Source organism: Monodon monoceros, unplaced genomic scaffold (genome assembly GCF_005190385.1).
Source record: "Monodon monoceros isolate NGI ecotype Baffin Bay Population unplaced genomic scaffold, NGI_Narwhal_1 Super_Scaffold_18, whole genome shotgun sequence".
Classification (NCBI taxonomy): Eukaryota; Metazoa; Chordata; class Mammalia; order Artiodactyla; family Monodontidae; genus Monodon; species Monodon monoceros.
Window position 1 is genome coordinate 99,545,830 of NW_021703774.1, and position 12,710 is coordinate 99,558,539.

A 12,710-nucleotide genomic window follows, 5' to 3' on the forward strand; every position below is an offset into this window, starting at 1 on the left:
AAAACTCTGTGGTTTGTACTGACATCAATTTTCTGGATTTGAGATTGTACTATATGCAAGATGTCGCCACTGGGGGAAACTGACGAGTACACAGGAACTCCCTAAACATTTTTTTTTGCAATTTCTTGTGAATCTATAATTATTTCAAAATAAAAAGTTAAAACAAAAACGGGGCAGGTGAATTTTATACCTGGAACAGACATTACTGTGTTGTCAAATACATATTTCTAAATGAGCCCAGGAATAAGTAAAATAATTTAACTTCATGTTAAATAAAAACAAAATATTCTCATTGAAAAAAGAACTGTCATTTTAGGTATTGGTTCAATCCTTAAGAATTTAATTATCAGTAGAAATGTGAAACACTGTATTCTTCAAGGCTCTTAACGAATTGAGCCTGATCGTTGACATGAAATACGAAAGAGGAGTCAGAAGTCAACCTTTTTCCTTTTTAGAGCGATTCCATTTTCCAAAATATCCAGAGGTTATACTCCAATGAAGTGGTTATTAGAATACTGCCATGTGAAGACTACACCTACTTCTCAACTAGTGCAAAATCATCATCTGAATCTCAACTATCCTTGACTTTTTCAAATGCTAACTTTTCACTGGACAATCATGACATGTAGGTATAAGGAAAATCTTAAACAGTGGATGATTGATTCCTTCACCTATAAAGGTAACAACGTCTTTTTGCTGTAAAGGATCTTAGAATTAAGGCATATATAGGACATGCAGCTGAGAAGCAACTTATTAAGTATAATATAAGCCACTGTAAACTCTTAAATGCCAAAGGGACATAAATTTAAAAACAAATGTGCTGGCAATTACTACTTCACTATCCCTTGGACCAACAGCAAAGGAATAAAGAATGAAAAAGGTCATTTTATTTAGAATGAGGAACAGGGAAACGCTAGAAAACAGTATGCATTTGGCTCATTCTCTCCTTTGATAATATATTTCCTTTCTGGCACCCAAGGGAAGATCAGGATGCAATACTTTTATATACCCATAGCCTCTAATACAAGTTACATTCATCACAATAGACCCAAGGCAAGGTTTAATATTTTAGAATATGAAAAATTTGAGCATTACTATATCCAGTACTTTGGAGAATAGAAAAGCAAAGAATATGCCTTTAAAGAGTTGATGGTTTACCTGGGGAGGAAGACTAGTTAGTATTCAGGAATTATCAGCTACTCATTTTTCCAAGTCAGCTGTCATTCATTGCTTCAAGTTTTGCCAGATTCCTCAAATTTATGTTGCATCCCTCTTATGTGCACCCTCTACACTTCCCTTTCAAATCACTCCTCACACCATATCAGAATTAACATATAAAAACCCTATACAAGACTCTAATCTCTAAAGGCAGAGAACATGTCTATTCTATCCACTGCACCCAGCACAATGCCTAGAACACAGTAATTGCTGATGCAAAGATGAGGCACACTCTTTATTAAGTAAAAAGTGAAGTTTCAAAACAACATGAACAATCCTCTTTAAGTAAAAACAGAAAAAGATAAAACGTCTTGAAGGCTAAGGCTTATATACCATTATCTCTGGATTGTAGAATTTGGAGGAGTTTCAGAACTGTACGTTTTGTGTTATCTGAATTTTCACTGAAATATTTTTGTATCATAGTTGAAAACAGTAAACCTTTTTCACTTGGGGAAAAAAATAACAGAGTTGATAAAGACTTCCTCCTCTGTTTTTCTCATCTACTACCTCCATGCCTCCCAATCATTGCCCCTTTCTTCTAAACCACATCTTCATTTTCTTAGAACTTCACTAACTTTTTGTTGCCAGCTAATACACAACGTGAAAGTAAGCAGAAAAGCAATACATGATAAACAAATTAGCACTATTTCCTCCAAGTCAGATTTAGATGGAGAAAAGGAGTACTTTAAACACCAGATGTAATTTCTATTACAAGAAAATCCATAATTGGAGAATACTGCAGCTTCCTTATGAAGGGAATGAACTGCCTGTTGATTGTTATATTTAACTAGTTTTCAATTATTACTATTACTAGACTATAGCAAATGCTTGTCATTTTCTACACCTAAATTTATATTTCTCAATACCAAAACACAAGTATAATTTCTTAAAGAGGTCACTTTCAGTAACTACCTCAAATATTTTAAGGCTGCTTTGCAGAGTTAGCCAAGAAAACCATCTGACATTTTTACTCACTACTCTGAATACCTTATAAATATTGTAAGTATCAATATTACTGACTCTGTTTCCTTCCCAGAACAGAGACTTTACCTCATTCTTTTTAAAACTCAAACTACATTCACATTAGTTTTTTTTCAGTATTTCTTTGATTTTTATTACAACCTGTTTTTTGTTCAACACCATTCAGAAGTATGGACTTTTGAATCCCCAGTATAGAATATCCATCTGGAAAGCCCCAGAAAGCATTCTCTTGAAAACATTTCCAAGTGCTTTTGCTTCAGAATAAGCTTTTAAATAAAACAACACAATGGTTTCCCACTATGTAGGTATTGTTTCAAAATACCAAATACTTCCTTTGTTCAACTAATACCTTAAATCTGCTCTAATTATTATTTTTATTCTATGATAGCAGGTAAGACACATTTTTATTGAAAATTTTCAGCATACCTGCCACAGTACCATCATGAAGAAATATGAATGTTCTAGGTCTTTGCTTGAAGAATGGTGATGAGCAAATGTTTAATAATAAAGGGCAGAAGCTTCTGGGAAATGCCTGGCAGAAGCAACAACTGTTAAAAAATAGTCTTGTTCCATAATCCCATCCTACTCCACTTCTTTACTTATTCCACTACTTCCAAGCATCAACCTTTTCTTCCAATCAAGCCTATCTTCCTTACTGCTCTCTGAACAGGGCTGCTCTATTGAATGACATAACTAGCCTCCCAGGTCCTCAAAACTTAAAGACCCATGACCTGCTCAGTCAAGTACTGTCAACTAATCTCTCTAACCTCTCTCATAAGTATTCCCAACATCCCCACTGCTTCTACTACCTCAGATTTAAGTAGATTTAGGGACTTCCTTGGTGGCACCGTCTGTGCTCCCAATGTAGGGGGCCCAGGTTGACCCCTGATCAGGGAACTAGACCCCACATGCATGCTGCAGCTAAGAGTCTGCATGCCACAACTAAGAAGTCAGCCTGCCCCAACTAAGGAACCCGCAAGCCACAACTAAGGAGCCCGCCTGCCGCAACTAAGACCCGGCGCAACCAAATAAATACAATGTTTTTTTTTTTTTTAAGACACAGTTAAAAAAACAACAACAAAAAGATTTACCTATATTTAGATTAGCCCTAGCTGGCTTTGTACCTCATATTTCCCTCTAATTCATCCTACATCCCAGTGCCAAATTAATTGTAAAACACAACTTAGCATAGCAGTCCCATCAGAATCCAGATCATTTCCAGCCTCAACTATGTCACACACTACCCAAATTCTACTGTCCTTTTCTGTGTGGGGGCTTAATGCCTTTGCTTACCCTTCCTGTACTGTGGAATGCCCTAGTGTGTTCCCTTCTCTACAAATCCTGATCATTCATGGTCCAGTTTAAACTCCTTTATGAAGTCTTCCCTAATAATTCCTTTTCCCAAACGTCCTCCACAGCCAGGCCCCAGGCAAAAGTACTCTCTCCCTTCCCTTAAATTCTCTTGCCACTCTTGCCACTTTAAATAGGTAAACATATACATTCTAAGCTTCCCAGCAAAGAGAAAGAGATAATTATATCTACTTCACATTTTCCTCCTGGTAGTGTCTTAGAAAACAGTAGGCCCTCAAATATTGAGTGAAATGTTCATTCTCAATTCCAGGCCTGTTCTTACCCTGTTCCCTCATTTTGAACTTAGCTTTTCTTTCCCTTAGCCTCTATTTAACCCATCCTTCAAGGTACAACCTAAGAAATATTACACCAAATTAATCTCATTTCTCCAGCAATATAGCACATATTTGTAGATACCTGTACTCATATGCTGTTTCCAAACGTTGCTTAATTCTCATGTTTATATCCTAAATTCCCCAAGACTGTACCATTCTCTAAAGTATGCTCATTGAACTCCCACCCCACCACCACCAAAATTCCATCTCCTTGAATTTATTTATGCTGTTTCTTATCCTACCCTATTTTCCGCCCATCAAAATCTTATCATCCTTGGAGGAGGGATGGATTGGGAGTCTGGGATTAGGAGATGCAAGCTACTATATAGATAGAATGGATAAACAACAAGGTCCTACTGCACAGCACAGGGAACTATATTCAGTATCCTGTAATAAACCCTAATGGAAAAGAATATGAAAAAGAATATATATGTATAACTGAATCACTTTACAGCAGAAATTAACACAACGTTGTAAACCAACTATACTTGAACAAAATAAATTTTTAAAAAATCCTATCATCCTTCAGAGCCAAGTTCAAATGAGATTCCCTTCAGTAAGTCCTTCCCTAATGCCTCTCTTAGATTTACTCTTCCTATGGAATTCTGTACCAATATTCCATAGTACCTAATATATTTCAACTCAAATTTAGTTCTATTTATGTTTGCATCCTCCATAATTTAAGAATTCAGAGCAGGACTCCTAATATTTCATTTTTCTCTTACAAGCAACTCACAGGTATTCAAAATATAATTGCTGCATTTAAATAAACAATATATAAATAAACAAAATATAATTGCTGCATTTAAATAAACAATAATACAAAATGGTTTGAAAAACCATTTGTACTGAGGCGTACAAAAAATATCCTGCAATAATACTGAAGTAGGTTGAATTGAGTCCCCCAGAAGATAGAAGTCTGAACTTCAAGTACTTATGAATGTGAACTTATTTGGAAACAGGGCTTTGTAGATGTATTTAAGTTAAGGATCTTGAGATAAGATCATCTTGGATTTGGTGTGGGGCCTTAATCCAATTACTGGTGTCTTTAGAAGAGAAAGGACAGGGAGATTTGATACAGACTAAGGTTGTATAAATTGAAGGCATTAACTGGAATGATATGTGTACAGCCAAGGAATGTCAAGGACTGCTGCCTACCAGAAGCTAAGAGAGAGGCATAGAATAGATTCTCCATCAGAGGTTCCACAAAGAACCAACCTTGTCACCACCCTGAGTTCAGACTTCTAACCTCTAGAACCATGAGAGATAAATGGCTTTTGTTTTATGCCAAGTTTGTGGTAATTTTTTTTTTTTTTTTTTGGCGTTACGCGGGCCTCTCCCCGTTGCGGCCTCTCCCGTTGCGGAGCACAGGCTCCGGACGCACAGGCTCAGCGGCCATGGCTCACGGGCCCAGCTGCTCGGCGGCATATGGGATCTTCCCGGACCGGGGCACGAACCCGCGTCCCCTGTACCGGCAGGCGGACTCCCAACCACTGCGCCACCAGGGAAGCCCAAGTTTGTGGTAATTTTTTATGGCAGCTCTAGGAAACCAATATATATAGTTTTTTAAACATCCAGAAAAATAAAATTTTTATCTTCAAAAATAAGCACAATAATGAAGTTCTTAAGAAATAAACAGGTTTTGAATTTTATTTAACTAAAACTGTATTTTACCTAAACTTATGACACGGTTGATAAGCAGTGGCTTACCTTAAACTGAGTTTAGGGCAACCTCTCAATATGAAATGTCTTATGTTAAAAGTACACAATTTTAAAAGATGTAAAACCAAAGTTATACCTACATATACTATAATTTAAAAAATTCACCCCAATTCTCAATATAATAATCATGATGAATAGATGAAGTTTTATGAGGTTATTTTCATTACAATATAAATCTTAATGTTCTTAATGGTGAAGGTTCAAAATTTCAATGTAACAATATTAGGTATGGGTCAATATTTTGTTTATTCTGTCAAAAAAATTTAATCCAGCACTACCCTTTAACACTTACATCATGTTTCTAAGTTATCTAACTTTTGCTTTTCTAAGTCAGAGTGTGCTTAAGTAACACAAAACTGATTTCAATAATCCTAAAACAATAACAAAGCCATCAAATTCAAAATATAAGTAATTGCATACTTTGTTAATCTGCTTATCTATGACACTGGCATTTTCAATTAGCAGATAAAATTTTATTATAACAAGGCTAACAACACACATAGTTTTTCTAGAAAGGGCCCCCAAATAAACGTAAATTATATTTTAAAACACTGAGTCTTACATTAAGTACTACTTTTTAAGTACAAACTTATTTTTTTAATATTTTCACATTTAAAAAAATTATTTCAAAGAAATCAAGAGTTTGACCCTACTGAGACATTTTAAATTATACCTTCCACATAAAGGCAATAAACAGCATAGGTAACTTAATTTTACACATTTTCCTGACTTATTTAGCCAAGAAAATAAAACAAACTAAATTTAGCTGACATACAATCACATAAATTTAGTAAAACAACTATTTTCTTAGAAATTGTGATCCTCTGAAGCTTGACATTTTAAAGTTTAATTGCGATCACACAATTTCAGCATTTAAAGTAGTAAAAAGTTAAATTACTACTATTCAATTCTTGTATTCATTTAACCTATAAAGTCATGAGGATTAGTATGGAATTATTGCTCTGACTGAAATACTATCTCCTCTCTATTCCTTTAGACTACTTTTGTGACTATTAAATATGTTCATGTAATAACACCACCGTCAATTTGCTATTCTCTAAAATAATACTGTTCTTATATGACAAGTCCAAACTAGACAAAAAACGTATTTTCTCTTTCCCATAATGCACAGATGGCATGAGCCAACTCTTAACACCTTGTTGGAAAGGAAAAGCCTATTGGCTCATCTAATTTTATGGAGGAACAGTTTGGATTCCTGCAGCCCTTTATCACCAAATCTCCTCCAGAACCCAAGAGCGTATCTATAACAAGTCCACTGATTTTTTTGGGGGGGGAGGGGTGTATGCAGTTTTTACTATCTTAAGACAAACTGAGATCAATCAGAGAGCCACAAAATAATCAACCTACTCTAGCCTATATTACAGTCTTACCTCACTTATCCAGGAGTCGAGATTTCAAACAATCTCCTAAAATAGGAAGCATGAAAAACAAAAACTTGTTCATTACTCAAAACAAGGATGTTGATTGAAAAAAAACCTGCACAACCTAAAAGTTGAGAATTATCTTTTATTCGGTGGACCTACTGAGGACTGAAGTCCAGGATACAGCCTCTCAGCTATCTCCAAGGAACTATTGTGAAGAGTCAGATGACCAAAACAAGGATATGGAATAGGACTAAGGTGCCAGGTGAAGCCTTCATCTCAAAAACAATGACACTTCCTTAGTCTTAAAAAGACGTGATAAAATGTCTTTCTTCTCATCATACATCAAAGTTATTTTCATCATTGCCTTGGCATTTCCTCATTCTGAAACTGCTTTTGCATCTTCAGGAGACATGTGCAAAATGCCATACTGTAATGTACACACAGATAAATTACATTTTTGCACCAGAGAAATGGATCCAATCTTACAACCAATGGCCAAACTTACTCCAATAAATGCATTTTCCGCAATGAAAAGCTAGAAAATAGTGGAAAATTTGAAATTTCATCATTATAGTAGTTGCTGGCTCTGCCTCAGCTACATAGGAATATATGGCTTCTATTGCAACCCTATTTTGCCATGGATTCTACAACCAATTAGAGTCTTCTCAATTAGGCCTTTAAATTCCTAGATGAACAGACAAAGCCTTGTATGTCACATAAGATGGAATACAGAATGAAGAATTTTTCCAACTCTAAGTACCTGCAAATGAAAGATTTTTATTTTCTATGTTCAATTATTCAATGACAGTTGAAAAACTATCTTTTTTTTTTGAAAAACTATCTTAATTGTGTTTGATAATAGAAAACCTGATGCAACTTATGATCATAAACGTTTCAATCAATAAAATGTTAAATAGTAAAAAAACAAAAAAAAAACTCTCGTTTTGAGTAATGAACAAATATAAGAAAGCCATTTACTTTTTCTCAAAGGAAATCACTTTTTTAATTAATTAATTTTTTTTTATTGGGGTATAGTTGTTTTACAATGTTGTGTTAGTTTCTACTGTACAGTGAAGTGAAATAGAGCTCCCTGTGCTATACAGCAGGTTCTCATTAGAAAATCACTCTTGAGCCATTACTCAAGAATCTGAAGATCAGAACTGTGGGTAAGAAAAGGTTTAAATTTTTACTTAAGTGGTTATCTATTTGTTCCAGAAAACTTCGCTTAAATTCTTCCCAGTCTACTGTAAATTAAAAACGTTTAGAAGCTAGATGGGAGAGAACGGAAAGGGAGAAAGCTGCTCAACACACTGTGAATACACATGGATTATTAACATGGGGACTGACACAAAAGATATGTGAAAAGTAGACAAATATAAAAGCACCACCTAGGCTACGCCATTAAGAGTAAGGGCTAGGGCTTCCCTGGTGGCACAGTGGTAAAGAATCCGCCTGCCAATGTAGGGGACACAGGTTTGAGCCCTGGTCCGGGAAGATCCCACATGCCGCAGAGCAAGTAAGCCCGTACACTACAACTACTGAGCCCGAGCTCTAGAGCCCACGAGCCACAACTACTGAGCCCATGTGCTACAACTACTGAAGCCCGCGCACCTAGAGCCTATGCTCCGCAACAAGAGAAGCCACCGCAATGAGAAGCCCGCGCACCGCAACGAAGAGTAGCCCCTGCTCGCCTCAACTAGAGAAAGCCCGCGCGCAGCAACAAAGACCCAAACACAGCCATAAATAAATAAATAAATAAATAAATTTCAAAAGAAAAAAAAAGAGTAAGGACTAGATTCCCTTAACCACATCTGGATCCCTGAGAGTAGCACCATATTACAGCAACATACAATAAATGAACATTCACAATCTCTCAGTAATTAGGAAAAGGTTAGCATGCTAAGAATAGTGTTTTTAAAAACGTGAAGTACTTCATAACTAGAAAAATCTTCAATAAAGTTGCATTTTAAATGTTTCTGGTCTTTAATGGTTTAAAAGTTGCTTAAAGAGCAAACTGTGGTTTATAGAGGTATCAAGAATGGGTTTCTAACTAAAAATAGAACCACCATACAACCCAGAAATCCCACTACTGGGCATATACCCTGAGAAAACCATGATTCAAAAAGAGTCATGTACCACAATGTTCATTGCAGCTCTATTTACAATAGCCAGGACATGGAAGCAACCTAAGTGTCCATCGACAGATGAATGGATAAAGAAGATGTGGCACATATATACAACGGAATATTAATCAGCCATAAAAAGAAATGAAACTGAGTTATTTGTAGTGAGGTGGATGGACCTAGAGACTGTCATACAGAGTGAAGTAAGTCAGAAAGAGAAAAACAAATACTGTATGCTAACATATGTATATGGAATCTAAAAAAAAAAAAATGGTTCTGAAGAGCCTAGGGGCAGGACATGAATAAAGACACAGACGTAGAGAATGGACTTGAGGACACGGGGAGGGGGAAGGGGAAGCTGGGATGAAGTGAGAGAGTGGCAGGAACATATATACACTACCAAATGTAAAACAGATAGCTAGTGCGAAGCAGCTGCATAGCACAGGGAGATCAGCTTGGTGCTTTGTGTCCACCTAGAAGGGTGGGATAGGGAGGGTGGAAGGGAGATGAAAGAGAGAGGAGATATGGGGATGTATGTGTACATACAGCTGATTCACTGTGTTATAAAGCACAAACTAAAACACCATTGTAAAGCAATTATACTCCAATAAAGATGTTTAAAAAAAAAATGGGTTTCTAATGGCATAATTCTTCACTGGAAAATTTATATCCAGAGGTAAGAAAAGCATAGAAAGTCTAAGATACATGGTTATGCAAAATTGTAACACCAAAGGGAAAAAAAAGCAATGGAACCGTTACAGATATGCTCTTGGGTTCTAGAAGAGATTTGGCAATATAGGAATAACAGGAACCAAAACTGTGCCTCCATCTTAAATGAACCAATAGGCTTTCCCTCCCAAAAGTCTCTCCAAAAAGCTTCATTTCCTTAAACTTCCATGTCTCCTCAAGGAAGTTTAACTTCAGGGATATCTAAGCAAGTTTTACATATTTTCAAAGGGGACCCAAATTCTCACAAAATCTTGTTTTTGTCTCAAATTCTGTACAGGAAAAATTTCCTTACATTCCACTAATTCTGTATAGGAAATTCTAATCCTTCACTAAGTATGTACAATATTATTAATACTGGATGCTGCTATTATAACTTCATTTTGAGTAACTTTCAATGTAATTTATTTACTTATATAAATTGATTCTAAAATTATATGTGCAATTTTTATAAACACATAACAGCAATGTAAATATTTAAAAATTCAAACGTGGTATTTCTCCAACAAAAGTAAAACATTAGAAAAACTTAATTTCTTAAAACAATTGTTTTTGGTGAGCTAACTTTGAACCTCTGCTTAATAGAAAAAAATTACTTTTAACCAGCTGCTAGATATTCATTCAGATATTGTCAACATTTTTTTCTTTTCAGTACCTAACACAGTTAGTGATGGGTTAAATAACCTTGAAAACTAAATAACAAAATATAAACTAGCTTTATTTAATTCTCCAAGCTCAGGTCACACACAAAAGCACTTAGGATCAAACATAAATGACATCACAAGGGAGTTAGTAGAAGCCAATACACACGTGCAGACCCACCTCTGACAATGTGAGTTCAAGACTGAACAATCAAAGTCCTCCAGAACATAGCTATACATTTGCCACGGTTTCACAGCACTGATCTTAAAATTATTTTGTGTATGTTCCTTTAACTCAATGTCAGTGCTGCTCTTGTGATATTCAAGAAAACTCAACGAAAGTAACTCAATACTAAGGAATAAGATTTTTGTCAGGTAGAGTTGAGTGAGCTCTGGAGGGCCACAAACCATTATCTCAGACTTTTTTGGCCCCCCCCTCCCCATGCCATAAACCAATTTGTGCCCATATTCCCCCCACTGGGAAAGCATGTTATAGGGTAGGGGGAAGAAAAAGGATCAAAACCTTTCGGTAAATATAAGGAACAGAAATTAAACTTATGATTTAAAACAGGATATAGTTTTACTTTATGCAGTAAGTACATCTTGTCATCTATGAAGGTTTTATTCATTTGTTTGCTTGCTTAAATCCAGTGGAAAACTTTCTTGAACGAGAAATCACATTCCTTGAAGATACTGCAAAAGTGAGGAGTTATTACTAAGCATCTATGCATCATCTCCAACAAAGAGAAAATGCAAGGGTTAAGAGCAAAAACCAGCACTCCCTGGTGGTCCACTGGTTAATACTCCACCTCCACTCCCAATCGGGGAACTAAGATCCCACATGCCACATAGCGAGACCAAATAAAAAAAGCAAAGAGGGATTTTGTTGGGTAGAAGTGAGGCGAGGGGAGAAAATAAGTGAGCTGGTTAATTTGCAGCCTTATTCTAATTTTAAATATAAAGAGAGCATAATATTTTGATCTAGGTATTGCTCCAAGATATTTTGATATTATGACTTAAAAGTTACTTGCTCCCATCTACTTGTTATTTAGTGAGCCAATTTGCTTTCACAACGTCTCCCACCTCCAAATTTATATCAGACAGATATCTAGTTTCTTAACTGCTACTAATTATAAAAGAATCCCATGATAAAGTTCTCACTTCACATTTAGCTGTCAAGTTTTTATTTCCCTGAGGAAAGAACATGACTGATCAACTGCCACAAAAGAAACTGAAGGAGACTTTTGGGAGTATATTCATAGAGGTACTCAAATATAATTAAAAAGGAAAACTTCCCCACGCAAAGAAGGCATTTTTACTATTTCCCAACGTTGCACAGACATCTTCCTTTGCCATTACATTCTCATTCAAACAACTCTAGAACCAGATTATAAAAGTCTGCTAAAACTATACAAGTCAGATCAGGTTCCAACCAAAACTTAACAGTACCTAATAAAAAGTCAATCAAGTAGCCCAAAACACAGAATTAGTTCTACACCAACACTAACAGAAATCTTAATACATACACAATAGAAACCAAACATACCTTGCAAAATAAAACATGGAAAAATACCCTCAACTCACATATCAGTGAACATTCACTTCTGTTAAACATTTAGTAACAAAATATATCCAGCAAGATCTGTCTTCATCACTCCCACATTAGAATCTATAGAATAACTCTGATAGCTCATATTCTGATCTAGTTTGATCACCTAAAGGCCTAAGAATCCATATTTACCCATGACTATGAGTGTATTTATAAAATATATTTGTTTTGAATAAAAATGGAATTAAAATGAATAAGGTATATTATTTTTACATCTTTTCTTTCTGTAGCCTGGGGCAAAGCTTTTCAGGGGGAAAAAAAAAAAGGAAATCCTTTTACATGAACCCTGACACCTTGTATATCCTTAAGAAGAAAAGAAAACACAGTTGAAAAGGCTGAATTTTTTTTAAGTTTGGGGACAGGGTAGATACAGGAAGATATATTGTCTTTCAAGTATAAAGTGTACAAGCTGCTAAACATAGTTTACTTCTTTACAGGAGCATTTAAGATGAACATTCAATAATTATTAATATTTATTTGGGGGACAAGTGGAAAATGAAAGCAAAGTTTTATAAAGATTAATTCAAATGAACATATTTACAATGGAACTAGAACTCCTTGTCTCCCTAGCTAAATAAAAGTCGTCATCTACTGCACCAGTGTGTATTTTCAGGCAAATA